The 25934-nt window shown below is 41.7% G+C and overlaps 1 protein-coding gene and 1 long non-coding RNA gene across 2 annotated transcripts in view; both read right to left on the bottom strand.

Moving 5' to 3' along the window:
• LOC127673293 (uncharacterized) overlaps positions 1 to 25934 on the bottom strand; it is an 882259-nt gene that overhangs the window by 404036 nt on the left and 452289 nt on the right. The gene's annotated exons all lie outside the window — the stretch shown is intronic.
• LOC127672355 (uncharacterized) lies at positions 10481 to 16949 on the bottom strand. Its single transcript, XR_007974974.1, has 3 exons — positions 16405 to 16949; positions 15551 to 15629; positions 10481 to 10755 (listed from the first exon to the last, which is right to left on the bottom strand). It is a non-coding gene; the product is annotated as an uncharacterized LOC127672355 (long non-coding RNA).

Here is a 25934-nt window from a genome sequence, read left to right on the forward strand (position 1 = left end):
TATAACAGGAGCCTAGTATTATTGCCTCCTGAGAAGCTTCATCTAGCAGTGCATAGAAACTGATGCAGAGACCCACAGCCAAACATCAGGAGGAGCTTGGGGAGTCTTGTGAAAGAGTTAGAGATAAAACTGAACAAGCCAGAGGGGTGAAGGACATCACAAAAAGACCTACAGAGTCAACTAACCTGGACCCAGAGGAGCTCACAGAGAGTGAACTACCAACCAAAGAGCATGCAGGTGCTGAATCTAGGACCCCCGACATACTTGTAACAGATGTGCAGCTTGGTCTTCATGTATGTCCCCTAAGGACTGGAGTGGCAGCTGTCTCTGACTCAGATGCCTGCCATTGGATTCCCTTCCCCTAACTGGACTACAAAGTTGGACCTTAGTGGGTGAGGATGCATTTAGTCCTACTGTGACTGGATGCCCCAGGGTGTGGTGTCACCAAAAATGGGCTTCCCCTTCTCTGGGGGGAAGGGAAGGGGATAAATGAGAGAGGGATTTGTAGAGGTGGAACTGGGAGGAGAGTGGGGTGCAATTAGATGTAAAGTGAAGGAAGGAAGAATGGAAGGAAGGAAGGAAGGAAGGAAGGAAGGAAGGAAGAAAGAAAGAAAGAAAGAAAGAAAGAAAGAAAGAAAGAAAGAAAGAAAGAAAGAAAGAAAGAAAGAAAGAAAGAAAGAAAGAAAGAAACAGACAGACAGACAGACAATCAGACAGACAAAGCTGAATCAGGGCTGGCACTGTAGCCAAGTAGAGCACTTGTCTGGCCCAGGTGTGTTCTTATAATCAATTCCCTATATATAGAAAAACCAGAGCATTTAAGCATATGTTTAAAACCCATTGCAATCCATGTCTTGGTCACATTTCTGCTATCCCCTCTCTGTTCCTGTGGCATTCAGCCACTGTCTCCTCCCATCAGGTTTCTTATATGTACATAAGTGTTTTCAGCATTGAGTTGGGAGAGCAATGTCCACCATTGCTTTCTAACTGTTCAAGTTGCCTACTTCAGCTACTGTCTGTCCCTGTCTAATGGATATCTTGGGCTTAGGTCAAAGTTCATCCTCACCCCCAGGTTAATGCTACTCAACTTTCTACTCAGCTATTTTCTTTTACCCTATCTTCTGATGTCTAGATTACTTCTTGGCACTACACTGCCTGCTCCTTTTATTGTGTCCTTCTGTTTAGGCACAGTTCTTATTGATAACTTCTTTATTGATGTGTTTTCCTGGAAAATGGATGTATACTTGTAATCTCAACACTCAAGAGTCTGAGACAGGAGCATAATGAACTCAGCTTAATGGGATCATGTATCCCTCTCTGTACAACACAAAGGAGACAGAAATTATAAATATAATCTCTTCCAGGCCAGTAGTTCTAACTGGGTCCCCCATAAGCAGCAGCATCATCACCTGGGGTTGTTAAAAATATTTAACAATCTTTAGGACCAGCTGTGAGAAGCTCAGTGGTAGAGCTCTTTGCCTAACATTCACAGGGCACTGGGATCTATCTCTAGAATTGAATAACCAAAGAAAAAAATAAAACAAAAAACATAAACATTCAACCTCCTCCCATATCTTTTAGGTCAAAATTCCAGGAGTGGGCCCACGAATTCTATCTCAACACCCCCAGGGGTGTGTGTGTGTGTGTGTGTGTGTGTGTGTTGCTGGTAGGCAGGAGTTATTCTGATGCTCCTTGAAGTTTGAGAGCTGTAACTTCTGGCTATAGATTAGGGACTAGGCAAGCTGCCTCTGCCTGTTGCTTCTCCAAGGACACTATAAGATATTTGGGACTTTGCTCTTTCTGATACTTCTGAAAGCAGTGGAAAATTACTTGTTTGTATACACAGGTACTTTATTTTGCCCAACCTCTCTTAACAAATTATTGCAATCAACTTCAAAAAATGGTAGAACAGAAGATGAGAATGAAGAAAAGAAGGAGGCAAACATGCTAACCACGAACATCACCATCACCATGGTCCCCAGAGCATCTCGGAGCTCTCCTGGCTACCAGGAAAAGAAGGAAACCAATGTCCTTCTTGTCCTATTTCCACTAGAGAAAGTCAAAATTCTGTTCTTGAATCCCAAGTGGAATTGCCCCTGTGGAACCTTCTAGAGGGGGCCACTCAAAGAACCATAGGACCAACTAGCAAAGACTTGTTCCATGTATACCCATGCTTTTCCAAGGCTGACATATCTGTTATAAAAACTGTGCCAAAGCTCAACACACAAGAGAGACCAGCTGTGACTAAATCTGTGACAAGAAGTGCTATGCTGCTTCTCTTCACTTAGTGGCCACTAAGAAAGTATTAATTTTCTTCTGCAAGTCATTGACCAAGAACATAATGCAGAATCTTGTCTTGGATTATGATTCATTGCAGCTGAAGCCTGTCGGAGACAAGAAAGGTGTGAGGTGGGTGGGCCATTAGAGAATAAACATCTAAAGGCTGGTGGCTCTGACAGGCTCTAGGTCCTGTCTGACTGGCCTCAAAGTCATTGAGCCTGATTGAGTTTAGACTGTAGCAGAGTATTCTATACCAAGGAAAAGCTAAATTCTGTGTGGCTGAACTGCAAGAGAGAACATCTGAGGAACAGTCCTCCAGGGAGGGCCAGTTATCAGTTATCAATAGCTAAGAGCTACTACTATAGGCAAAGTTGTTTTGATGTAAATGAAAAAGTATATAATAAGGATTTCTTGAACTTTGGAACTTAATACTTTTGTATAAACTCAGGGTTGATTTTAGATATAACAGGGTTGCAAGTGAGTTCATATCCACATTGTGTAGAAGCCCTCTGTCTCTGCAATTAGGATCCTGTTCTCATGAATTTGGCAACTGTATAATTCATGGGGCCCAGTTTGAGGAGGGGAAAATTAGTATATAAGCACAAACAATGCTGGGTTATAGGGTACATTCCCCCATCTGTCATAAGCTATCTTGTGCAAACTATTTTTTCCAAACACAGCATTATAATGTGTCTTCAAAAACTTGACTGAATACATAGGCAAGGAAGAAGAAATGGCACAAAGATTGAAATAAAGATTCTGTATTCTGTCATTCACCAGCTGTAGGATCTCATTTACCTTGTAAAACATGAATGTGCTTGTGAACTGAAACTCCTATGGAGAGCAAGTTGCTAGTTTTCATTCATTGGCAGGGAAATATTGTTTTTGAATTTCAAATGCAATTCACACAAAAGTAAGAGAAAAGGGCTATTTCACCGGAGTTAATTGTGCATTTCCTTGTGTAGAACACACCTCTTCCACATCTTTAACCTTGGAACACAATTTATTTGGAGTTTACGGAGTACCTCCGTGCTCTGCCAGAATAAGGATCTTTTCTCATGCAACATTATGTTAAACGTTTTATCCCGACTCCCCCAGAAATTCTGGATCTTTCTATATATGACTCCCAGCTGAAGAAGACTGAGGGGTAATAGTAAGAGCTACACCTGCACTTGACTGGATGCCTGGCAATTGGTTAAACTTTCTACATTTGTTATCTTTCATCATCACAAATACCCATGAGATGAGTGGTAGTCACCCAGGTCTTCAACCGAGGAGTCTTGAGGAACTGTACATTCAGAGTCTTTAAAAGATATACCATGGGAAATTCCACTTGGAGTTAAGGCAAGGGGAAAGGATGCCATTATCTGCCTTCCTGGAAACCCAAATCTGCACTATGTTGCTTTGCTTCCCAGAGTAGAACATGTAGAACATGGACAAGAACTGTTCCAGCCTCACTTCCCAAATTATCAGAAATGACCAATGTCTGAAAAACTTCTCCCTAAAACATGACTTCCTTCCAAACTTCAATTGCAGTGCTGAAAATAAAGAAGCACACAAGGCTGTTGTTTCCCTGGATGCTTCTAAGATGATCTGGGCTTCTGCTGTAAATTTCTTTTTTTTTTTTTCATTAATAGGCTCACTAATGTGGACAAGGGAAAGCTGATGATGCCTCAACCCTACACAAAGAGATATTCTAAACTTTCATAATCTTTATTTTTAAACATGTTTATTGAGTGATAATATTCAGAAAGTCTAAACTGCATTTCATGTAGAATTTGATGAGTTTTAACATATATACCACCATGTATAAATAATAACGAAGAAAAATATGAACATTTTTATTGTTTATTTTATTCGATATATTTTTTATTTACATTTCAAATGATTTCCCCTTTTCTGGCCCCCCACTACCCAAAAGTCACATAAGCCCCCTTCCCTCCCCCTGTTCTCCCACCCACCCCCTTCCCACTTCCCTGTTCTGGTTTTGTCTTATACTGGTACACTGAGTCTTTCCAGAACCAGGGACCACTCCTCCGTTCTTCTTGTACCTCATTTGATGTGTGGATTATGTTTTGGGTATTCCAGTTTTCCAGGCTAATATCCACTTATTAGTGAGTGCATACCATGACTGATCATTTGAGACTGGGTTACCTCACTTAGTATGATGTTCTCCAGCTCCATCCATTTGTCTAGGAATTTCATGACTTCATTGTTTCTAATGGCTGAACAGTACTCCATTGTCTATATATACCACATTTTTTGCATCCATTCTTCTGCTGAGGGATACCTGGGTTCTTTCCAGCTTCTGGCTATTATAAATAGGGCTACTATGAACATAGTGGAGCATGTATCCTTATTACATGCTGGGGTATCCTCTGGGTATATGCCCAGGAGTGGTATAGCAGGATCTTTCGGAAGTGAGGTGTCCAGTTTTTTGAGGAACCGCCAGACTGACTTCCAGAGTGGTTCTACCAATTTGCAACCCCACCTCTGCTGTAAATTTCTACACACACACACACACATTTGTGTTTTGATCATATTCAAATCCAACTTCCTTCCCTAACTCCTCTCAGGTCTATCTCTCTTTCCCTACTCACCCAAAACTTTATTTTGTGTCTTCAAACACACACACACACACACACACACACACACACACACACACAGAGCACAATTTTTGTAACTCATATATTCTTGGATATATGGTCTTCTATTCCAGAGAAGTTGATCTATCAGGGGCTACATGTGCAAAGAATATGGACTCTCCCTCTCTACAGCCATCCATTACCAGTAGCTTCTTAGATAGAGGTGGAATGCACCACTTAGCCCCATTTCCATGCTGGGATTTTATCTGGCTGGGGCTTGGACAGGTTTCATGATGCCATCACAAGCACAGTGAGTTAGTGTATACAGTGGCCCTGCTGCATCTGGGAAACACTGTGTGCGTGTAACTGTCCATCCACCACCTCTTAAGCCTTCCCATGCCCTCTTCCACTGAGACCTCTAAGTCCTATACTTGTTTTTCCATGTTCAGGTCACTGAATGTGACACTACTAACTAGTATTTCTTCTTTTTCTTCTTTTTTATTATTCTATATATTTTTTATTTACATTTCAAATGATTTCCCCCTTTCTGGCTCCCTACTCCCTGAAAGTCCCATAAGAGCTCTTCCCTCCCCCCTGTTCCCCCATCCACACCTTCTCACTTCCCAGTTCTGATATTGCCCTATACTGCTGCACTGAGCCTTTCCAGAACCAGGGGCCACTCCTCCGTTCTTCTTGGACACCATTTGATGTGTGGATTGTTTCTTGGATATTCCAAGTTTCTAGGCTAATATCCACTTATCAGTGAGTGCATACCATGATTGATCTTTTGAGATTGGGTTACGTCACTTAGTATGATGTTCTCCAGCGCCATCCATTTGTCTAAGAATTTCATGAATTCATTGTTTCTAATGGCTGAATAGTATTCCATTGTATATATATACATACATTGTATATATATATATATATATACCACATTTTTTGTATCCATTCCTTCGCTGAGGGACATCTGGGTTATTTCCAACTTCTGGCTATTATAAATAGGGCTGCTATGAACATAGTGGAGCATGTGTCCTTATTATATACTAGGGACTCCTCTGGGTATATGCCCAGGAGTGGTATAGCAGGGTCTTCGGGTAGTATCATGCCCAGGTTTCTGAGGAACCCCCAGACTGATTTCCAGTGGTTTTACCAAATTGCAACCCCACCAGCAATGGAGGAGCGTTCCTCTTTCTCCATATCCTCGCCAACACCTGCTGTCTCCTGAGTTTTTAATCTTAGTATTTCTTCTAATGTAAAAATTCCCTTTATTTATTCTTCTCTTCAATTCCTTAAGATACCATACTTGCACATAAAATGACTACAGTGAAGAATAACTAAAGCAAGAAAAGGGAATGTCTTTGCTTCCTTGAATTCAGTGGACTCGATTCTGTGAAAATAATGTGTATACTATTAAATGCACTTTCCCTTCCTTAATCTGAGCTTATTGTATTGCACTGCCTAGCAATACTAAGTACACAATTCATATATCTCAGTATAAAATGGAAAGTAGCAACTCCCTGTTAAGAGACTATTGGAAATTTAAATACAGAAGCTGTGGGCATCAATGGGTGTGCAAGATCCCTTTAACTTGGCTTCTTCTGTGACTGTGTGGCACATGCTTAGGAAGTCATCTCCCTTGAAGACCTTTGTAGCTAAAGACATGCAGTATCACACATAGCTTGGTTTAACAAATAAAAGTATTCTGTATTCATTTGACTAATATCTTTAGTGAGTATATGTGCTCATCTTAGTGTTATCCAGCTAAGGAGCTTCTGGAGAGACTGAAGTCAGACTCACCTTAGACATGTTTTGTTTGAAATAAGAACTGGTAATTGTTGTATGGTATTCCCTTGTAAATAACCATTTAAGAATTTTAAATAAAAGAACATAAGGAACAGTTCTGAAGGGGTCATAGTAAGTTATAATCGTATTAACTATCTATTAAACTGTACATTTCTACCAAGAAGGCTTACAGTTGGCCTATGACCTTGGTGACTTTCATTGTTGTAAATCCAAGAAAGACAGTGACATAAGTAGACCGAAGGACCTGGAAAGAGAGGACAAAAAGGGCTTTGCCAGGCATAGGCTGGTTGTGCACACTACATTTACCCACACTCTGGAGATGCATGGAGAGAAACAGGCAAAGGTTAAACCAGAAATAGTTCTGTCATCTATGTATAGAAATTTCAACTTGCAAACTGTCCACAAGAGATTTTTCTATAAAGAGCAATTCCAATGGTTAGAACAATTACACTGCAGAATAAATGTAAAAGATCACCTTGCCTGCTAAAATTTTAACAGAAATATAAAAAATTTATTAAAAATATAAATCTTTGAACTGTTTCTTCTTCTTAGCTTCCATATAGATTTCTCACTCCTCTCCATTAAGATTAAGAGACAGAAAATTTAGAGAGTAAATAAGCAAACTCCAGTAAGAAACAAACAATACATACACAATAATGTTAAAGAAACAGAGAGACTTATAGAACAAGCCATCTGTCTTAGTTTGGGTTTTACTGCTGTGAACAGACACCACGACCAAGGCAACTCTTATAAAAAATATTTAATTGGGGCTGGCTTACAAGTTCAGAGGTTCAGTCCATTATCATCAAGGCAAGAACATCGCAGCATCCTGGCAAACATGGTGCAGGAGGAGCTAAGAGTTCTGCATCTTCATCTGAAGGCTGCCAGCAGAATACTGGCTTCCAGGCAGCTATGATGAGGGTCTTTTTTTTTTTAATTCGATATTTTTTTATTTACATTTCAAATGATTTCCCCTTTTCTGGCCCCCACTCCCCAAAAGTCCTATAAGCCCCCTTCCCTCCCTTTGTTCTCTTCCCCACCCCTTCCCACTTTCCTGTTCTGGTTTTACCCTATACTACTACACTGAGTCTTTCCAGAACAAGGGGCCACTCCTCCGCCCACACCCACAATAACACACCTACTCCAACAGGGTCACACTTTCTAATAGTGTCACTCCCTGGGCTGAGCATATATAAATCATCACATCCTCCAAGATAAATAATTTTTTCTGTGTTCAAATAATATATTTCACTCACTAACTCACTGTATTTGCATAGCTTTTGACCCTCCCCTCCTCTCTCCAAGCTCTCCCATGTCCCTCCTACCCCCTCTGAAATCCATAACCTCTTTTCTAGAATTATTGTGTTATAGAGAGAAATGGTAACATGGCATACGTAATATTGAAAAACAGACAAAGAGTAACAACCCACCAAGCCCAAATAGTATTATTGTGCATGCAAACATAGGCTTATGACTGACTACATAGAATTGGGGGCTCAACCCTGAAGAATACTGATCCTCCCTCTTTTAGCAGCCACTGATTGCCTGTAGTTCAACTATAGTTTGTGTGCTATGAAGTGATTTTCCATCTGTGTTGGCATTTTAACTGGTCATTAGAGGTCTTGTGGCAGCAGCCATATTGTTGAGAGTTTACAAGTATAACATTCAGTCGTCTCTAGTACATAGTATCTCCCAGTGCTCATTTAGGTTCCCAGGTTCTCACAATCAGACCACCCCCTTTCTTCAATGTTCCCTGAACCTTTGCTGTAGGGATTGTGTTACAGACCTCCCATTTGGGGCTGGGCATGCTAAGGTCACTTAGTCTCTGTTGTAGAGTCTGTAATAACTTCTCTCTGCTAGATTGATGAGGGCTGGGGGTTTCACTTACCTATGGGTCTAAGGATAAGAATTTAGAAGGCAGTTGACGACTACACTAATTTAGTTAATCTACACGTGAGTAGTAGACTCTCCTCTAGAGTATACAACTCCCTTACTCAGAGGATCCTGGTTACAATTATAGCATCAGGAATGAAGTTTTTTTGGTTTTTGTTTGTTTGTTTGAATTTGTATTTGTTTACTTTCTTTCTCTTGCCTTACTGCTTCAGCTAGTGTTTGAACCCAGTATTGAAAAGTGATAATAAGTAGAAAATTCTGGTTCCTAGTTTCAGTGGGATTTCTTCAAATGTTTCTCTGTTTAGAATGATGTTGACTGTGGGTTTCTCCTATGTAACTTTTATTGTGTTGGGTGTGCTTCCTCTAGTTCTGTTCTAAGACTTTTATCGTTAAGGCACATTGGATTTTGTTAAAGGCTTTGTCTGCATCAACTGAAATTTTCATTTGATATTTGTCTTTAAGTCCATTTGTGTTATTTATTACATTTATTGACTTGCACATGTTTAACTCTCACTGTATCTTCTGGATAAAACCAACTTAGTAAAGGTAAATAATCATTTTGATGTATGTTTGTATTCAGTTTGTAATTATTTTTTGGAGGATTTTTGAGTCTATGTTCATCAGAGATTTTGGTCTGTAGGTTTGTTTGTTTGTTTGTTTGCTTTGTTGTTGTTGCTGTTGTTGTGTCTTTACCTGGTTTTACTGTTAGAATGATACTGGCTTTGTATAACAAGTTTGGGAGTGCTTCCGAGTTGTTTTATATTTTAAAGTAGTTTAAGAAGGATTAGCTGCAGATCTTCTTTGAAAGTCTAGACCAGTTCTGCTGTGAAGCTATCTGGGTCTGGAATTCTATTACTTTTTTTTATTTTTAGTTGTTGGGCTTTTTTTGTTTTGTTTTCTGTTTCAAATTTAGGTTGTTGATATCTTAATGGTTTAATTTCGTGGTTTGGATGAATGTAGAAATCCATTTGTTTTAGGTTTTCCAACTGAGGGGAGTATTAACATATTTCCTTATAATATTCTGATTTCTTTGGAATTTGTCATAACGTTTCCCTGTTCATTTCTGATTCTATTGGGACATCTTTCTTTAGTTGAGCTCAAGGTCTGTGGATCTTGTTTATTTTGTGAGAGAACCAACTCCTATATTCATCGATTCTTTGTATTGTTTGCTCTATTTCTATTTCATTAAGTTTGCTGTAGATTTATTATTTCTTATACTCATATTTATGATTAAGGCATGTGCAGGTTTAAAACATCACATAATGTAAAAGACAAAGGAGGAAGTTGAAATAAAACATCTTATCAGAAACAACAAAATATTTTGCCATTGCTATACTCCTTTCAAAATTTACTGAAAAGCTTTTTTAATGTAATAAAATTGGGGTAAATATTTTAGGAAGAATGAGCTGCAACTTATTTTCATATGTTGATAGAGACATGAAACAATTTATCTACAAGATTAATGAGCAGTATTAGATTAATAAAACAGATTTTCAAATTTAACTAATATATAAAATTAGTTATAATTAGTATGCAAGGCTATATACCTATAAGGAAAGAAATGAATGCTAACTTTAGAAATGGATTCTTATTAATATTATCAATAAAAATTATACATGCATAGCTTAACAAGTTAAGTACTTATATTCTAAATATAGATGGCACAAACTATTAATTTCAGTACATAGGAAGAGAGACAGGCAAGATCTCTTTGCATTTAAGATCAGCCTGGTCTGTAAAGAGAGAAAGGTAGAGGGAAAGGAAGAAAGGGAGGAAAGGAGGGAAGAGGGGAAGGATGGAGAGAGAGAGAGAGAGAGAGAGAGAGAGAGAGAGAGAGAGAGAAACAAAATGAAATCAAAAGGCAAATTAGACTATTTGTAGTTTAAATATTGCATTATAAAGCACTATTCATAATAAAACATCTGACACTTAAATTACATTTCTGAGGCAAATAACAAAAGACAGGGATAGCACAGACCAATTTATTAACTATACAGCTAAAAATCATACAAAATGGAAGCAGTGAACAATAGAAATTAATATTTATCTCAGCATACAAGTAGAACTATAAGTTTATTTAATTAAAAAAAACTGTCAAAAACTATTTGCAGAAAAGGTAGGATGTATGTTTGCTGTTTCGAGTGGTCATGGTGAATAGTAGTCCAGGAACAGGCCAGGAAGCAACTGCCATAACCTAGAGACGAAAATCCCATGAATAAGCACATTGTCCAACCAGTTAAAGGTAAGCAAATGGAAATCAAGTTTTGGCTACAAATGAAAGCTTATTAAAACCATGCAAAGCTAAAAAAAAAAAAAGGGCTTATCTCACTTTTTATAACAGTGAGATCCATGAAATAAAAACATTAATTATTTCAATATTTAGTTCTAGAACTATATATAGTTCTGGAACACACTCATAAAATTTACTAACATATACCATAAGCACAAAAGTCCATTATAAAACTATAAGTTGCCTATATGTAAAAATTGAGTCAAAAGTGATGTAATATTTGATGTAAGATAAGAATCATGGAAGAAATAAGTGACAAGATAGATCTAAAATATGAAAATTATGTGATGAATGAATGATGCAAAAGATGAGAAGAAAATTTACTCAAAAAATTTCTAAAATATACAGAGAATCCTTAAATCCAGAAATAAGAAACTGAAAAAAATACACTAAAAATTAGCATAAAACCTCTCTGTACATTACTTCAAGTTAACAAACAACATGTTAGACCAAGGGAATGCAACTTAAAACAGAAAAAGGTCCTACTTCATACCTATTACAATGGTAAAAGTCCAGTATATGATTAAAATCAAATGCTATTCAAGAATCGCAAGTGCTGGTAGGAATAAAAAAATGCTTTGGAAAATATTTGACAGTTTTTTACAAAACTAAAGACACTTACGGTCCAATACACAACAATTTTGTTCCTTGACATTTATTCACAGAGTGTGGTTGAAAACACATCCACACAATGTATCTCACATAGAGGTGATACATTTTATTCAAAATTTTCAAATCTTAGGAGCAACTAGATTGATATTCAGTGAATGGACATATAAATGACCTCTGGAAAAAAGAGCAGGTTTCATCATTAAAAAGACTGAGTTACAGGCTATAAGAAGATGAAGGAACTTACATGTATACATCAAATAAAAAAGAACAATATGAATGCTGAAGGTTTTTATCATTTCTCCTTTGTGAAATTACAGAACGTTCAAAAAGTTGAGGAGTAAAATGGCTGCCAACTTGTTGAAGATAAAGAAGTCTGAAGAGGCAGAATCCTACATCATTTTAGGGCAGTGACACTGTATGATGCTATAGTAGAGAATAAATGTCACTGTATACTTCTTCAAGCTACAGAAGACACAGTACTAGGGACAACCAATGCAAAACTCTGAATGATGATTTGTCAACTTAGTTTCTTCAACTGAAACAAATGTACTTCTATCATGTGATATGTTCCTTCTTCAGAAGCTTTTGCATCTATTTAACACCATGAGCTATAGAATAGATACCTGCTTCCAAATTTTTATGTAAATCTAAAACCTTTGCAAATATAGTCTGTTTAAATAAATAGAAAAGCTAAACAAAAGAAAATATTTTTAACAATCACTAACCATCTATTAGGAAATTAAAATGAAAACCATTCTTAGTCTACATCTTTAAATCTTCAGCTAAATAATGTAACATTTGTTCAATTTAAAGACAACTAAAAGTTTGTCCTAGAAAATCCCTTTATAAACTGTATACACATGACAGTTTTAAATTTTCTCAATGTTCTAAAACCCTTAGAAATAGAATAATTCAGCTTTACTTTACTTTAGTCCAGGACAAATATATAATCTCTTGAACATTGAATGTCTTACTGTAACATTCTTTGAATGTTGGCTGTACAAGCAGTAGCAGAGATATCTTAGAAGATTGTAGACACTTTGGTAGGTGTGGTCTAGCCAGAGGAACTGGCTCACAGAGAGACCTGTGAGTTGTACCATCCTATCCATCTATCCAATATATCCCAGTCTACTACTCTGGCTCCCTTTCCTGGAAACGACAAGGTGAACTATACACCATCATTCTTGCCCTGCTCAGCAGATATTTCTGGAACCCTGAAACAAGATAAATCCATTCTCCTTTAAATTGTTTTCACAGATATTTTACATACAGAAATCATAAAGCTAACAAAAATATATATCTAGCAGGGACTTGGAAAGCTTGATGCCTGAATCTATTTGTTTCTTGTATTCCCTAAGAATGGAATTGTCTGTGCACATTTCTCACAAAATCAAATTTGAATTTTAGGGATTTAAATGTCCTATAAATTGTAGAAGATTTTGTGGAGGAGATTATTATCATTCTAGAGTAAAAAAAAAGACTATTTTTGAGAAATTAAGTATCAACTAATTGAAAATGAAACATTTGATTGCTCCTGTAACCCATGATGGTCTTCAAAAACAACTTGAGTTCAAATGAGATCATAAGTATCTGCATCTTGAAACACTATATTAATTTGGAAAGGAAACCACATAAATTGAAATAAAAAAATCTGAATTTCAGGCTTATAGAAATGAAAATTAATTGTTGATGACAAACATGTATACAAAAGATGCAAATAATTATACAAATCTTAGAACCAGATAATACGTAATATTATTTGTGTCTCATACAATTTTTGATATTTTGATTTTTTGATGATGTTACTCTTAAATACCACATAAAATAGGAATGATTAAGTTTATGGCATCACTGATAGCATGTAACTTGGTTTAATATTGAAGAATCACAAGTTACTCTGCATGGATTGTCAAAACCCCCATATTTGTTGTGTTTTGCTTGAGAATTTAACTATCAAGCGCAAATTCCGAAATAAACTATTTAAGACTGACTGAAGACTGCAGTCTTTACAAATCTTCCTAGTATCGACAATTATCACAATGGCTTATGAAATCTGTCAAGCAAATGGAGGCATCTTATTCTAAACAGTGATTTATTTACTATCGACTTAATTGAATCTAATTTACAAGTGCTCCAACAATTTATTAATTTTTTGTATGTGGAGAAAATCACTCCATTTTTTAATTACTGAGGCATATATGTATCATTTGTGTTTATCTTTACTTTTGAGTTTAACTCTTTCTAGCATATTAAATAAATAGTGCTAATAAAACAACAAAGGCAAACAAAAATCATCTAGTATTCTAAGAAACACACACACACACACACACACACACAAAATAACTATACTCTAAGTCACTGCTCTCTAATAGAAATTCACATCTGTTAGCATTCTGTCTAAGCTCCACCCCGCAGTTACCTGGCAACACCTTGTGGGCCCACCCACTATAAAAGTTGCTGCTTGCCCCTCTCCATGCTCTCTTGGTCCTCTCTTGCTCATTCTCTGCTTCCCTTCCCCCTTCTCTCCCCATTCCCTTCCTGCTCTCTCCCCAAGGCAGAGCATACCTGGCTGTTGCCAGGTAACTGTGGGGTGGAGCATAGACAGAATGCTAACAATATCCATTTCTGCATTGTAATAAAGCAAGCAAACAAACAAACAAAGAACAATAGCACCCTCAGTTATGTGTGAGTCTGCAGACTAAATGATCCAGGAACCTCATGCATGCATCTTAAAGTGAACGATGTCTACCTGGCTCTCCCTGTGCAGTAGCTGTTTTTCCAGTCTTGCTCTTGCTGACCAGATAGGGCACCAGGAACGCAGGCCTGGCTACCTACGCTGTGCTTAGATTGATCTGATTACAAATGAACATGTTTCCTTGAGAGCATATCTTTTTGAAAAGTTGTGAAGGAATGTAATAAATTCGAAAAATAAAATTTCTGAGAAGGAGTAAAGATCCCTTCCCTTGCAAGCTCAGAAGGAGCTTTACTTTACCCATTTTGGGCAGTTAGGAAGGACAGAAATATAGACAACTGGGTCTGGAGCCGCCCTCAGCAGCAGAGTGAATGGGTCTTATAGGTCGTTCTACATCTGCTTCTGAATAGTGTGTGCCTAGCACATAATGTGTGCTTCACTAAGTGAATGAATGATGGAGTAAATGAGTTTATAGATGGAGTTGTTCAGACTTTTCTCCTGGGTTTACCCTCTGGATATATTTGGGACTGGAGCCCGCTCCTCTGCATAGAGATTTCAGAAGTGGCCTAATGGGAAGGGTGGACCTTGGAGGCCCACGTAGCTATAGCTGTGACCTTCACACTTGCCTGTCAAAGGGAGTTCTTCTCTTCACTGTGTGAGCATCATGAGTATCCATCAAGTATTTGGTACATCTTTCTAAACTCCAAAAGCTCCTGTCTACATATATGCCTCCTCAGACCAACAAATAATAAAGGTTTGGTGTCTGTAGAGTTTGTGGATATTGGCTTTTCTCCCCAGGCATGCAGAGCTTGGGAAAATGGGTGGACTTTTGGAGTTGGCCAGTGAGAACATGGAAAGATGGGTTTGTCTGTTAGGCCCTGGGGTGGCGGGTCTCAGTGCACATAGCCAGTGTAGACAGAAGGGAATATTATCTAAGTAGGCACAAGAACAAACATGGAAATGGCTTTGCTGGTTGTTTTTCCTGGGCCAAGACTCAAACTCTGCTGAGTGCTTGGTTTCACTGAGAGCTGGAAGGGGGCAGGTCAGTCAGAACTGTGGCTAAGGGAAATGGGAAAGGGGCAGACAATTTGTGCAATCCTTCAACACCCGGAGTCAGAGTGAAGCTGTGAATGGGTGAGGCTTGGGGGAGCTGGGATAAAAGTGAAGTTCTGTCAGAACATGGACTGTGGGAGGGAGGGGAGGCTTCACAGCTGCCCCTGCAGAGGCCGCGGTGCTTCAAATGTGGGAGGTGAGGACCACAAACAGAAATGAGTGAAGGGGGAGCTCAGAGTGAGAGCTGTGCTCTGGGCAGCTCTGGTCACCCAGTCTTGGGAAGTTCTTGGGGAACTTCTCTGGGATTTATTTAATAATAACAGCTCATGTTGAAACCTTTACCTTGTTCCTTCTCTGTCTGTTTCCAGTCTTCATTGCTATCTCACAGCTCCAGAGCCATCTTTTTAAAAGGCACTATGTGCTGGAAAGGAATACCAAGAGAAAATGCAGGACCGGGAGATTCACAATCTGCTCAAATTCAAAATCCTGGAGAGGTGATTCCACCCATGTTGGGATGAGCACTGGCAGATACTGTGTGGTTGGAGAAGGTGAGCTCCCCAGAGACCAGCATGTCCAGCAAGGGACTAGAGGACTTGAATTCCTGATAGTCTAGCCTCCGCCTCCCAAGTGCCAGGATTACAGGTGTGGGCCATCACTGATGGCTTTGTGTATTTGGTCTAGTTACTTTTTCCACCCTTGCTACTGGTGATCAATTTCTAAAGCTCCCTTGAAAACATCTCCCTAGACTTATTTCCTGTTGATGAAATTTACTTATTTTGTGTATGTATGGGTGTGAGTGAAAGTGTGTGTGTGTGTGTGTGTGTGAGAGAGAGAGAGAGAGAGACAGAGAGAGAGAGAGAGAGAGAGAGAGAGAGAGAGAGAGAGAGAGAGAAAGGAGTCAGACAGACAGACAGACAGAGACAGAGAGCACTCCTATACCTGCACCTGAACTTGTGTGCCTTGGTGCAAGGTATGTTTGGAGGACAGAAGACAACTTTGTGGAGTTCTCCCCTCCCACCATATGGGCTCTGGGGATCAAACATATGTCAGCAGGCTTGGTGGCAGGTACTTCCACAGGCTGAGCCTTCTTGACAGTCCCCATGGGTTAGTTTTACATAAGCTGTCTCTATGTCTCCAGCTCCCTCTGTTATCTTGTTTGTTTGTGCAATTTCCTTAGCATCCTGGCCAGCACCTACCTTCCTGTATCTGACCTGGTTCATGGCCGTGCTCACGGTCCATCTCCTGCTTGCACAAGCAGGGCAGTTTGTAGTGAGCAGGGCTTGGGGACACTCCTCTCATTTCCTGTCCCAGGAGCTTCCCTTCCTCACGGCAGCTGCTGCAGCCATAGGCTGGATTGAGGTATCACAGAGTCATCCAATCACCAGTGCCAGACCCTCTTTCCCCAGCAGGGCTAGGAGGCCTAGAGTGATGAAATCCCACCAGTAGCTGCACTGTGCTCAGCAGGAACCTGCGATAAGGTGTCTGACAGTTAAAGGGGCAGTCTTTGAGGTTGAGAGGCTGGGAGCCCACAGGAAGTGCCAAGCTGGTGTAGCTTTGTCTGGCACCCGTTCTGACAGAGAAGTTGCACCCTTTTGATTCATTTTTCCTCTTCCACCATACACTCAATAAGGCAAATAAATGAACGAAGTCTCCAGTTTATTGATTTGCCCCCCCCCCATCTCAACTCTCTCTCTACAGCTCCCTGCCCGCGCGAATCCAAGGCCCCACAGACACATGCACTGTACCGCACCGCATACCAAGAACCACACGCACGCACGCATGCACGGCCCTCGGCCTGAGCCCCACATACACGCGCCAGCCCACACTGCCAGCCTACAACCTCCCCGAACCCCTTCAGCCCTCCTCTGGCCACCCCGATGGAGCAAGGGCCCAGACAGTGAGTGCCAGCCTTGGCCCCACAGAGACCTCTCCTTCTCCTACTCCTCCCCTCCCCTCCCCTCCCCTTGCCTCCCTTCCCCTCCCCTCCCCGAAGGTTCTTGGACCAGCGTCCTCACCCACCCATCCACCCACCCGTGACTTCCTCTTGCCCCGGAAACACGAGAAGGACTAGGAGGACGATCCAGCTTCTGGAATCTGGAATCGGGGATGCTGGGCCCCACCTCGCTCACTGCACCGTCCGTCCCTCTGTCCCTCTGTCCCTCCGTCCATCCCCGGACTGGGACCCTCAGCCTGGACACGCACGGGAATTCGACCGACTGTGGATGGCTGGCATCCCATCCCACCCAGCATCCGCACAGCCACACCCAGCAGTACAGGCTAGCCCGGGAGGCAGGCACTCTCCCTGCCCTCCCTTTGGAGCGAGCGGGCGCACACACAATACCCACACAGGGGCACAATGCGCCCGACACAAGCAAGGGCTCACGGGCGCACACGGCGAGAAAGCGCGACAGCCCAGACACACTACTGATGCACGGAAGTGGGAACTTGAGGACTGGTTACACACATGCCTGCGCACACATGCACATTCACACACGCACTCACAAGCATGATCGCACTGCGCGGGCCCGTGTGAGCGCTTCCAGCCCCAAAGCACACATGCAATCACACATACACACACATATATACACACAGCACTCCCACACTAGCAGGATGGCACACCCACCCAATCCCCCAGGCACACACACACACTTGTGTGTACTGGCTGATAAGAGCAAGTATGCAGGAAGAGCCCTCATGCTACACACACACACACACAGAGGCACATTAGCAGAAGGTAGGATGACAACACACACTCACACCCGTCACACAGTCTCCTGCTTGCTCTCACACCCACACATACCAGCACATGAACTCACGCACCAGGGTCTACCAATTCACTCACACATAAATGTGATAATCCTCTCAAAATTCACCCTTGCAACATTAGACAGAGACAGACAGACAGACAGACAGACAGAGACACAAGACACAAGCAGACACACTGTCACAGGCCCCCACAGCTCCCTAGACCTCTTAAGGCAGGCTAAAGAGGTGGGTGGTGGCTGGGTTCCTCGGGGACTCCTCCCAAGGAGAGGGCGAGGGCGAGGGGTGGAGTAGCCTTTTCTGCCCCCCTTACTGGGCAAGGTGGAATCCCCGTGTGGTTTGGGTGGGTGTTAGAGTCCAATCTGGGCTTGGTCAAATGGGGACAGGGTTGTGTTGCTGTACATTAAGGTGACTGTTGCTTACAATCCCCATGATTCTGCTGTGCTTGCCAGCTCTCTGTAATGGATCCCACAGGAATCCTGAGCCCAGACACCCAAGCCTGTGCTGCCTCAAGCAGTGTATATTGTGTTCATCCCCCAGCATCCCTCCTTTGTCTGCCCTTGAAGGCTCCTGGGGCCCTGACAATAGATTGCCAGCTTTTCCCCATTCATGACTGCCTGCGGCTCAGAGGTCTCTTCTTCCTTGCCTGTCATCCTCTCCACAGGCCCGAGCAAGTTTGCCCTCTCCCACCTGTGACTTCCTCTGTCCATGTGTTTAGTCGTCTGCCACAGTCTTTGAACAAATATGTTTTCCTCACATTTACATTTTGAGTAAGTTGTTTGTTATGACACCAGGTAAATCTTCAGTTAGTAGAGTTACTTTTCATATGGGAACTCTATCTAGGGTCTTGTGATGGTGGGGACAGACTTCCAGCCTGCTGCCTTCCAGCCTCCTGCCTTCCAGCCTTCCTGCCGTCTTTCTTTTTCTATGTGTTTTTTCCCTTAACTTTTATTAGTGTGTTCCAGGGACAGTCTTTTCAGCTGAGCCAAATCCAAAATTTCAAATATGAATTGATTTTTTTAAATTTATTTGTTTGTTTGCTTGCTTGCTTGTTTGTTTGAGTAGAGTTCACTATGTAGATGCAGCTGGCCTATAACTACTGTGAAGAGCAGGCCATTCTCCAACCTGCATCTGTTTCTTTATTGCTGGCATTAGGGACAAGCTCCTCTGTATCCAACATAGGACTTTTAACAATAGAGATTATACACTGTATCTTGTCTAGCAGTATATAATAGTATTAAGAATTTAGGCTGGATTTGAGTTGTAGGAATACAGTACTCCTTCTAGCTGTCTGATTTACCAAAGAAGGCCATCTTGTAAACTACAAGGATACTTACAGTCCTTCACCAAAATTGCAGCTTCTTGAACCATGTTATGCCTCCCTAACCTTCTGGGACCCAGACACATGGTCTCACTGAGGCAGGCTCTTGGCCTTTTTTTTTTTCTCTGAGTGCTGCTGTGAATGAGGGAGTCTATCAAAATTATCTTAAACATCATCGCATTTGTTATTCCCCTCCTCCTCCCCCTCCTCCCCATCTTCCCAAGTTGTCTGGCAATATATTCTATTTGTAACCACCTTGGGCGGAAATCCCCCTTTGCCACTAATGCTGATCTCTGATGATCTCAGACCCCCAGGTGTATCCCTGGTTCCCTTGCTGAACTCTGTATTGTATAAACTCAGTAACTCTAGCAGTCAGGGACTGGAAATAGGAAGACAAGCTATTGGAAGGAAGGAAGGAAGGAAGGAAGGAAGGAAGGAAGGAAGGAAGGAAGGAAGGAAGGAAGGAAGGAAAAGAACAGATATACCAACACACACACACACACACACCACCACCACCACCATCACCACCACCACCACCACCACCACCACTCACATGACCAAAGGAAAGCAGTGCAAAAAATAATTACTTTCTGGCTAAAGTGAAAACAAATCACTTTGAAAAGGTATTCCTAGAAAAACAAAACAGAACAAAAACAAACAAACAAGCAAGCAAACAAATAGCAAGCAAGCAAGCAAGGAAGCAAAGACAGAAATGGGATTTTTTAACCATCCTACCACTTTTTAAATTTAACTCTGTATTTAGTCTTTGAAAAGGGGACAGTGGGTGGGCAGGCTGGTGAGTGAGGGCGGGAGGGCAGGCAGCGGTGGTGGCAAGGAGGAGAGGAACATGAAACAGAAAACAGAATGAGAGAGACAAAAATGTCGCAGCCACCCTCCTCTTCCACCGTGTTTGGAGGCTCCCTTCTGCTAATTGTGCCTGTTCCTTGCCCCGCTAACCGACTGTTAGTCGCGTCCTTTCACTTAGAGAATGATTAAGCCTGTTTTCTCAGCTCCCGGCCATTACTTTGGCTTTTGGGTGCCTGAGGGGGTCTGCCTGAGTCCAGCCAGCATTCACTAGTTTCTGGCGGGAAAGCGGGAACTGTTTGTGCCACTCGGGAGGAGTGGTGGGTCCTCCAGTCTGGGATCCAAGGCCAGCCTGCAGCAGTTGCTGTGAAATGTGAGTGAGCTCCCTAGGCCTGAGGGATAGCATCACCTGCACTTCATCAAGGCAGGTGAGACTCCCAACCAAACTGGTGCTGGAAGATTTCACCTTATGCCCTTTGGGTATTGGAGGGCAAGCCCCCAAAAGTCTGAAGTCCAAGAGGAGAGAAGATGTACCTGTGTCACTGAAGGAAGAACCTAACCAGGTTTTCTAAAGAACCTCTTGGCGGGTGTGTGAGTTCAAGACATCTTGAGCAAATCCCTCTGCTTTTCTAAAGAACATTCAGGTGTATTCTTAGCTTGCGTTAGGGGTGTCCGCAGAGCTGGGGCAGAGGGATAGCCAAGAGCTATGGGGAGGAAGTTTTGAAGGCCCAAGGAGAAGAGCACCATGGCTGCTGTGACATTTCTCCCATCATTGTTGAGAGCTTTTGGTGCTCTCAACAATTCTAGGAACTTGGCATTTGTCACTGGGCTTGGACAAGGAAGGTGGAGATAGGAGCATTAGAAACAGTGACAGTGGGGCTTTGCTTACGGCTTTGCTGAATTCCTTCCTTATGCGATCTCTCTGCATGTTGACTTTATTGTGTAATCTCCTTGTGTACTACTTTGCTTGATTACTTTGTCTTTGATCTAAGAACTGACGATGAGTTTTGGATGTACGTACAATAATATAAAAGAAGGCTGGGAAAGAATAAAGCTGCTTCAGCCTCTGTGTGGGCTGGAGTCCTGTAATGATGATGTCTGTTTTTCTTTTTCAATCCTCATTCCCTCACTTGAGACCCTGTTGACTGACAGAGCCAGCTTGGTCACATCATGTTTTATTTGGTTTTGTTTGTTTGTTTGATTTTTCAAGCACTAATGGGTATGTTTACAAAGGCTTCCTTAATGAGAAGGACCTAGCTGAGGTGAACTCCTGTGCTCTCAACCTGTCCTCCATGTTCTGCTTGACCTCAGGCACCCCAAATGCCTTCCCAGATAGCCCTGGCCTTAGCAGGACTGTGGTTACCACCTCGTCTCTGTGCACAGCAGTCCTTCAAGGGCTGGGGGCTCTACTGTGCAGGGAAGGCTGCCAGACCCATGCTGTACCAGGTCATTGCTCTTGAGAAGCCCAGCCTGAGGGTGCTGAGCTATGCCCAGAGTAGGTGGCTGGTACTGACATTGCTATCGCCAGACCTAGCTGGTACCTATCCAGAGGCTGGGCAAGGAGGAGCGTCTGATCTATGTTCTCATTAAAGAATCCAAAAACTATAGTGCCCCCTCCAGTCATGGCTCCTCACTTTGCAAGAAAATTACAAACTCCCAAGAGGTAGGAGCAGTCAGGGTAGAGGTACTCAGCCTTTGGAGTTGCCTGATTAGCAGATGGCCTAAAACACTGATACACATAAAAATTAACTAAAATTTAAAATTAAAAAATAAAATACCTTTATATGTTTAGCTGTTGGCTTCTTCCTCAAGGGACACATACTATTCCTCCATGTATCCCCAGTACCCAGCTAAGCTGTATAGAGGACGAACACAATAAATGTTCAAAGCCAAGCAACAACATTGTTGAGTGGTGATCATTTCAGGCTGTGCTGTGCTGGAATACTGAATGGAAAGCAGAAATGGTGCTGGGATGGTTAAGAGAGGGGCCTGTTCTTATGGGAACTAATGGGTATTTGATTTTCTGAAAACTTGTCTTATTTGACCAACCTAATACAATAACACCCTACCCTTCTTCTAAACTTCAGATTTCAGTGGTCAGAAGGTAGCAACATGAGATAGACTATGTGAGCAACTAAGGGGTGAGATCTAGTTGTCTGTACCTCTTTGGACTAGGACAGGATCCTAGAGACACAGAGGCAAAATAGTATAATGCCCAAGAGAGGCAGGACCAGGATCTAGGCTTACTTCTACCTTCTCAATCTATGTTGGGTCTCTTCATGTTACCTACAAAATGTGCTATATACACACTCATGATATTTCTTGTTCCTCCATTCAGCTCATCTGCTATGAAATTGTTGTGCCAGGGAAATGTTGGTGGTTCCCTAAAACACACACAGGAGCCAATATGATGCAACTCACAGCAGGGTCTTTATTGCATTTGAGATAGTTTGGAAACCCCACCCCCAATGCACCACCATCACAAAGGATGGTTTTGGTGTTGGGGAGCCCTGAATGTCTATGGGGCAAGGCTTTATAGTAAGCAGCAAGCAGGGAGTACGTGTGCAAGCATCTAATTAGGAAGCTGCTGTGGCCTTTAACATAATTGGCTGGTTCTGGGAGTCATATCATAGACTTAACTTCTGCTCCTCTCTGCATTGGTGGTCATTAGGCAAGGGGTGGCTAAGGGGTACGGGTTTGTTGGAGGAATAACCTGAAGACACTGGTCTTGTTGAGGGTATAACCTGGAAACTCTGGCCTTCTTGATTATAAACCTAGAAACTGGGGGGCAACTTAGAAACTAATGCTAGGTACCAGCCTGTTAGTTTACCTGAGTTCAAACTTAGGTCAGGTGCTCTAAAATGGAGTCTGAACTTAAAAGATTAGGTCTCTCAAGATCAGTCTAGGCTCCTTCAGACCGCAATGATCACATGTAAACCACAGCTAGGAGGAGAGCCAGTTCCAGAAGGGTCCAGTTAGCAATCCAGCGGATGCCAGGTAACAAGGAAGAACCCAGAAGCTCCCCTGAGCCTGAAGACAAGCATGGGCCAGTCTAGTTTTCATTTCAGTCTGCAGAAGAATGTTCTAACAGGTTTCCAATTAGAGAAGTCTGTTTGTACAGATAGCAGGCCTCTCTCCAGAGGTTCTCAAGGAGATAAAACTTGGCATGGTAAGCATTTGAGTGGTAGGAACAAGAGTTCAAAGTCAGCTTTGGCTACACAGCAAGTTAGAGGCCAGCGTGTGCTACAAGAGGCTATCTAAGGAGGGCAGCATGAGCTACAAGAGATTGTCTTAAAACACAAGAGAAAACGAAAGAAGTAGGGAGGAGTCAGGCAAGAGGACGTTCAAATGTTAGCAAAGTGTTCTTGAGTTCCATGGTTTTGCCTTCCTCTGGCCAGGTGGAGAGAGGGGTTAAAAGAAGGTGAAGAAAGGAAGAGGAATCATGATTACCCTGTTTCTGGAGTTTGGAGACTGGGGTAGGTGCTGGGCAACTCTCAGACATCTTAGAACACACCCTAGGAGGTCTGAGTCACCTTCCTCTCCAGATATTCTCAGCCCTGTCTCTTTTGCCCCTTAGGAAACAACACCTCCAAACCTAAAAGCCCTAGCTGGAATTTGGAGACTGGAATTCATTTTTTTTTTGTGGATTTTAATTTTTTTTGAAGTAGTGAGAAGAAAAAGTCCTCTCTTGTTTTGGGGTATCGACCTTGATAGACCTTCTTGCATATGACCTAGAGTATCCCTTAAAGATGGGGTCCAACTTCCTCCCAGACCTGCGGCGTGCTCTCAAGACCTTCAGAAGTCTTGGTATACACTCTAGCCCCTAAGGACTGCCTGCTCAGGCAGGACAGCACTTAGGATTGGTATTTACTGAACACTTCCTGAAGAAGCTATATTCCATGACCTTTAACTAGATTCCATTTGCTGAGTTTTGCTGAAAAATGAGTGAGTGAATGGCTACCTGAGTGACCCCATGCAAATAACAGGACAGAAGCACTATGTTCCAGAAGAAAATTGGCTGTTTGTTCTGTGAGTGCAGGTATTGTGTGTGTGGTTTATGGTACATAAATTTACATATACACCCATTCACCCATAAATATACATATAGACAAACATATAAAAATATGTACATGTATACAAATACACACATTTATTCATGTATGTATATATTCATATACAGATACACACACATATATATGTACACATACTTAGAAGTATACATATATACACATATACAGATACATACACAGACACACACACACATACAGATACATAAACAGACACACACACACACACACACACACACACACACACACACACATATATATATATATATATATATATATATATATATATATATATATATATATATATATATATATGTTTACTATTGCACCCAGCTTTTTAAAAGACACCTAGAAACCTGAACTCAGGTCTTAATGTTTGAGCTATGTCCCCAAGACCTTCATGAGACCCAAAAGGGACCAGAGACAAAATTAGAACCAGAAAATTATCTCTTTATTTCTGGAGCTTTCAGACACAGAAACAAAGCTAGACTGTGACAGGTAAGAAAAACAATGATGGAAAAAGAGGGAAGCAGGGAACCTAGAGAGGGAATGCAGTAAGATTCTGGGATACAGTAAGATAGATTTTAATGATGGAAGAAGCCTCACACTTATACTTTCACAAGTACAGTTATACACATGCATACACCCCCCCCCACACACACACACCCTGAGCCTTGTTGGAAATAATTCCTTTTCATTCAAAAAGCTGGGTCTCATCTGCACAGGTGGCACCAAGCTGCTATCTTGCACATCTGTCAGTTTCAAATGTAGAAGCTGTCAAAGAGATGTTTATGTGAGTGAGTGTGGGAGTGTGGGAGTGTGGGAGTGTATGAGGCAGGGGCTTTGGGGGCAGGGCACAGGTACACCATGAAGTTGAGAGGCCTCAGCAGGTAGAGGAAGATCCCGAGATCTCAGGATACTCTCCAGAAATCCATGCCTTGGGATGCAGCTCCAGTCCCTCCCAGGCAGAAGCTCAGATTTAGAAACCATCTCACCTAGTCTGGTTAGTTCCCTGTGAGCAAGGTGACCCTGGGAAATTACCTCTTGTTCTCACTCATGGTGTGTGTGTGTGTGTGTGTGTGTGTGTGTGTGTGAAGAGGTTGTCAGGGAGTCTGTCAGACCTCAGCCTCCTGGCCTTCTTTTTGTACTTTTAATATTTACTATTATTGTATATGGTGTTATGCCCAGATCGAATTGTCCCCACAGACCATCAGAGACCACCAGGTGTCCAACATCTATGCAAAGCCAAATAGTCTTTATTCCAGCTCAAGCACAGACCCCCAAATCTCTAAGCACACTGAAAACTGTGGAAGGTCCAGTGCTGGTACAAACCTTGCCTATTTATCATTATAGGACGGTGAGCAACTTTCCAACGTGGCAGTTACATGGGCAGTTGACATTTGCTTGGTTTTCATCTATTAGCTAGTGATGATTTCAGCTTGGTATGAACAATGGTTGCTAGCTAAATCAATCTACTTTAGACATTAGGTACTTAAGAACTGATAGGTTGTTGCTAGGAGGGAAGTGACTATTTGCCAAGGAGAACTGGGATTGTTACCAGGCTGACATGGCTTTTAAAACAAGTTGGTATTTTTCCAGTAGCTGAGTTATTTCAGATGGCAAGTTAAACATAAAACAGAATCTGAAAGCAAAATCAAGTGTGTAGTGTTAAGATGGGCCCTTCATCACATGAAAACGAAAATCACAGGGAAGCTAAAACAATCCTGGATTATAAAGAACTACTGGAAGTATCACTCTCCCTGGTTTCAAG

Source organism: Apodemus sylvaticus, chromosome 22 (genome assembly GCF_947179515.1).
Source record: "Apodemus sylvaticus chromosome 22, mApoSyl1.1, whole genome shotgun sequence".
Taxonomy (NCBI): domain Eukaryota; kingdom Metazoa; phylum Chordata; class Mammalia; order Rodentia; family Muridae; genus Apodemus; species Apodemus sylvaticus.